Below are 5929 nucleotides of genomic sequence, written 5' to 3'. Positions count from 1 at the left end.
TATAGCTTTATTTTATAATAAATATTTTTTAAATAGTTTTGCTTGTCTTTTTGTTGTTATAAACTGTCACAATTTACAGTACACTATTGCGGTATTGCCAAGTTTTAGTTTTAATTACTTTTAACAATTCTTGTTCTATTTGCAATTCTTGTTCTATTTGTGTATCTTGTATAGGATCATTAAGAACACAAGGTAACAAACAAAATACCCCCACTTTGGCAAACCTGCTGCCTTAGCAAATTTCTATTTGCCCGGTTGGCTTTCTACTAAAATGTTTTTATAAACTTGTCAGATTTCAGATTCATTCCCGATTAAAAAAACAAAATTAAGTTTAACGAGACTAACAAGAGGTTTTTTGTTACAGAGAAGGTAGCAAAGATTGTTTTTAGTGAAATAATAAAAGCATAGTATCTTTGACTATTGATACAACTAGACATTTCCGTGTTAGCCTTAGGTTGTCACGATTTTTGATCAAAATTAGAAAGTTGTCGTGTAGTTAATGTAAGCCACGGAAATATTGTGCTAATCTAAATTACTAATTTCTATTGAATACACAAACTTTTTCCCAATTAAAACTGATAGAATGACTTATTTTGTGAGCTATAGCGACTTTAAAGACCCATCATTTTTTAGCAACAAATTTTAGCAATGTTATTTTTTTATGCTGTACACAACATTTTGGCTGCCTGGGAGGAAGGTTTCCTGGGTTCCCCCACCAACTTTTTTTAGCCTAATGTATTTCTGTTGGCTGTTATTTTAAAATTAAGGTGAGGTGGAGATTTAGTGTTGCCTTGGGGAGGGATGGAATCGTTTCCCCTCACTCCGTAAAAATTTTGTTAACGGAGTATATACAAACCACCAAATAACAATGTCAATGAAAATGTGGTCAAAATACATCCACAAACAAGCAAACTACTTTTACCTACTTACACTCCAAAATAATAGCATGTAAATTTATCCCTTTTGAAATCTTCTCTTTAGATAATTTAGCGCACAATGCAACACATTTAATTATTTGCTCTTTTTAATCTCTGCAACATAGTTTGGAAATAAATTGCTTATTGTTACAATCATTTAAAGAAATTTTCTAAGCCTTTTAGTGAGCGTGTACATTAGGCTGTATTGTGCGTTCTTTCCAACATGTTGTGGGTCGCTGTGTTAGGGGATCTCCCAATGAGTCATGGTGACTGTACAGTAGAACATTCCAGGAACGTCCGGTGATGATTAGTACACAAGGCGAGGTAAAACATTATGTTCCATTTCATATCCAGAAGGTATAAGGAGGACTTCAGCATGGTTTGGCATGGATTGGGGTTTAAATGTGGACTCTGTTTCATAAAAATTTTCCCAATGTCCTATTGTGGTTCCGGAAAAACCTGCCATCGTAGATTAGTCATTATTAAGTTTAATAAAGTAATTAAAAAATATGATTCATTTGGTTAACCCTCCCAGGTCACACTCTTTTGCATGTTTGTTCTTACCAATGGTTTTTTTAGTGAGTGTGTTAATGGATGTTTTCCATTAAAAAACACTCATCCTCCCACAACTTGTTGACTCCATATAAAAAATAGTTTTATTCTACGCAGAATTCATTGCAGAGTCATTAAATATTACTTCAGAAGCTATGATGATCCTCTATATTATGATTGATACAAGAAACTTTTTATCTTCCGAGGCAGACTTATTAGAAATAAGCGAATTTCCTTAAATGGAAGTAACTATTACAGCAGGTGGCATGGTAAGACCTTAGACCCAGGACCGATTTTCTTTTTCATTTTTGTGCCCCCCAGAGGCTAAAATCACTAGTTGTTCAAAGTTTTATATGTGCATCTAGCCTATATATTCATTCAGGCAGTTCCTAAGTGGCACGGTAAGACCTGGGCCCCGAACCGATATCCTTTTTCATTTTGATATCCTTAGAGGCCAAAAACACTATTCGTTCAAATTTTTATATTATATTAATAACAATTGAACAATTCATAGCAACAATATAACAGTTTATACAGCGGGAAATGGTTCTATGGGTCAAAATAAAGAGAAAATCAAGAATAACTTTTTTCCAAAATCCCTTCGTCAACCAGATTTTGTATTTTTTACATAAACATTTTTATTTTTGGATTTTTTCAACCGATCTTTATAAAACTTGGTATGTAGGTTAGTCATAAAATCAAGTATAACTAGTGTACCTGTTGCTTGAATTCGAGCAATTGTCAAGTACCGGTATTATACAGAAGTTATTTTAAAACTACAGTTATAACAGTCATAATTATTTTCGATGAGTTTAAAAGACCCGACTAAAAACTTATGTAACTAAATGAAATACTCACGCTATTTAATGGGGCTTTGAAAATAAACGCTTCTTGTACAAATATTTTGCATTTTTTAAACCCGGCCTTATTTTTTAGCGTTTTCTACAAATGTTTCCCGACTTAAAGCTGTTACCAGTAAACATTACTTTCATGTATTTATTTGATCTGACATTAGGTAGGTTTACTTTACCACTGTAACAACATGATGTGTATATTATTCATGGTTTTTTTACTTCCAAAATAACTTGCTTAGCATAACTGGCAACAATGATTCATCTCTCCAAGTTATTGTGTAGGCCTACCTGGATTCCCTATTGTGAGACCAGGCCTCTCCTCTACTCTTCTCATATATATAAGATTTCCTATTAATTGTCTCCTCCTCCTGTTTTCAATATTTCTCCTTTAAACTCAAGAAATTTTCTGTTCTTCCAACAAAACTGATTAACTGTTTAGATTTGTTTGTAACCTCCTAAATATTACAAACATCAATATTTACTCCCAAAAAGCTGGTGAGTTTCATTTTATATACAGCTGTTTTTGTTTTTAAATTTGTTCAATGTAATTCTTATGGGGAAAATGCGACCTTTGAGAGCGTCTCGAGCCCTTAAGGAAGAGAATTTTCAAGTTCTAAAACCTTAATGCAAAACGAATTGAGACGAATTAGTTGACATCTCAAACGTTAAAATCGGTCCAGAAATAACGGAGGAGTTTTGTTCACAAAAACAACCCTCACATATAAGAGATTTTTTATTATAAGAAAACGGCATTTGCAACAGCTCATTGTGCCGGTGCATCAATTAAACTAATTTAATTTTCATGACAAACTGCCAACAACAAAATACAAAATGAACGTACACTTCACGGTAAGTATACCTAACAAACTAACCGTCTTCACAGGTACCTAGTATTCTTTCATATGCGTGAGAAGTGCATAACATAATGGTTCAATATATCTCAATCAATGTTCCTTTTTCCGTCGGACCGGTCGAGCATGGAAACCACAACAAAACTGGTTCGAGGAAAACAAACTCAAAAATTTGCGAACTGGCCGATAAATTGGTCGGGTTTGGCCGCCCATAAAGGTCAAAGTCGCGAAACTCGAGATTGAGCTGACTAACGGTCAGATTTGCAGAACTGGTCTACTCGCCCCTCCCGGCCCCGCGGGACCCAGGACAGAGGAATGTCATCTGGAGGTGTTGAACTCAGTCTCAATAACTCTGTGAACAATCTGCAATTGAGAGTCGGTAAATAATAGACAAAACGTGTGAAAGGATAAATCACAATGTATAATTCTACAACGGTGCTTGGAAGTCGGAAGACACACGTGAGCCTAAAGTAAACCTCCCCTGGTAGCAGAGGTGATGTCATAACCTTGATCGTGTACGTGCAAATAAACAGAAAATAAGTATTCAGCAAGAAGGTAAATACAACGTTTCAGTGTAACTATTTGCCAAAGTTTAGATTATTATCGACAGTCACACACGAATAATGAATCAAAACCCTATAACAGACATATACGAGGTAAATTAAACTCCAGGTAATCCCGTTTTACAGATTTATTGGATTCTATAATTTGTGATTTTTAAATCATTATCTTACAAAAGTGACAAATTCATAGATTATTGTGAAATACTTCATACCATTTTGATCTTAGGGGTTTCCTATGCTTAAGCAATATGAAATTAGGTACCTATATATGTGACCTATGCAAGAAAAAAATACACTTTTTAACTACTGATGTTAACTGCTCTGAAATAATTGACTGTAATAATGCCAATTCATTGGCAATAGATCCGCATTTGATTTGATACATTCCCCATGTCAAAACTGTAGCCCAGCATTATCAAATTTTGATCGAGCCTCTGACATTGGTTTGACATCAACTGATTCCTTTCGTCAACACCGACTGTAACGAAAATATAATTTTTACAGGAACACACTTTGCACACAGCTCATTCAACTGTGTTGTATATTATAGTACGGTCCACGAGAGTCTGCAGTTGAGGGAGGAGCCTATTTACCATGTGACTTCAAAGGAGCCAATGAGGACAGTGTGGTGTTGCCAAATCTAATAATACCAGCTGTTGTTCAAAGGAACATTAACTCACCATCACCAACAATGAACTTCAAACAAAGAATACCAGCCGATTTGAAAATACTGTATGGTATATTTTAATTAGTGTCGAGAATTAGTGAACGAGCGATGTTGCTTATGTTGAGACGTCTTCTGTAGTATCAAAAATCAATGGATTCAACTGAATCGTAGACAATGGTTTTTGTCTATGACTGATTTTTTCTCGGCTCGCTTCTGGGGCGAGTTTACAAGCGAGTATCCAGCGAGTAAACGAGTACGACATACAACTCCTGTTTCTCCCGTTTCCTCTGACATCATCAAGACTAATTCTACTTTGTAGCTTGTGCAAAAGAATAAACCTGTAGGAAATCAGAATAGTTTTACAATTTAGTTCACTCAAAATCCGTTGGGTGGGGTCTAAAGTCACCGAGAGAGTAAAGCTTGATTTCAACAGCAGCTATCGAGTACTTACTCGAGTACACTGCTAGTTTGAAAGCTAGTAAAACCCCCAATAAGAGCTTGCTGACTTGCCGTGTATAACCGAGCATAACATACCAGGGTTGACATTTAATCATATCTACGTCCTATCGATCTGAATATTAACTGTCAAATGTCGTTATTATCCTTTGATCTGTGACATTGTGATCAATACATTTGATCGTTATCCTTTGATAGATCTACTAATCTCGCATATATTGATATTGAAGTCTCGCCCCCGCATTGGACCTTGGCTGTGGATTGGTCTGGGAATTCTTGGGCGGATCCCGGCGTGGTCCTTGGCATTATCCTGGACCTCGGACACTTAGTTGCTAGGCGATGTCAAAAACAACAATGCTCATGATTGCATTCATCAAGTGATGTTAAGTGAAGAGAGAAATATTTATACGAATTTGTTCGACTAACAAGCATATGGTTGCCTGTTCGATCAGACAAAATCCAGTGGCTTTTTGGTGGATCAATTATCAATCATTGGGATGGGGATACTACCTAGGTATTTGGGGATTTTAACCCAAATACGAGTGAAGTATGGGCGAGGAATGGTGTGAGATGGTCTGTGTAGGTTTGTTGCTGACTAAGATCAGCTGTTTCATTATCCAAGATCATTATATACAGCCCAATGATCAGTAACAGCTGGGTCCAGTTTCGAACCATCATAAAGATACAGACTTTTCTCAGGATCTAGCCGGTGACCTTTTGATTGTTAGGTGAGCACTATAACCACTCGGCTACCCTAAGCTAGACCTAAATATTCTTTCTGATTGTTTGGTCATGTTAGCAGTATTCAGTAAAAACTCGCAGTACACAAATTATCTCACTTCACTCTACACACATTTTGCATTCATTTGCATTCTGTGGATTTGTCTCTTATGCATCATCAAACCGATTTGATAGCTGTGAATTTTCGGCTCTTGGGCTTCTAAGGTTTCGTTCTGTACAGCCGGAGGTAAGTTAGCTTAGTTATTGGAATCATGTTTATTACATAAACAAAAAATGTAGCCATACATTCATAAACACCTGTTATGTTCTAAAATCACATAAACGCTCG

This window comes from Macrosteles quadrilineatus, unplaced genomic scaffold, assembly GCF_028750875.1.
Source record: "Macrosteles quadrilineatus isolate MER2022 unplaced genomic scaffold, UCM_ALF_1.0 Scaffold_17__1_contigs__length_3442018, whole genome shotgun sequence".
In the NCBI taxonomy this organism is placed as follows: domain Eukaryota; kingdom Metazoa; phylum Arthropoda; class Insecta; order Hemiptera; family Cicadellidae; genus Macrosteles; species Macrosteles quadrilineatus.
Note: the sequence above shows the minus strand (reverse complement) of the source record.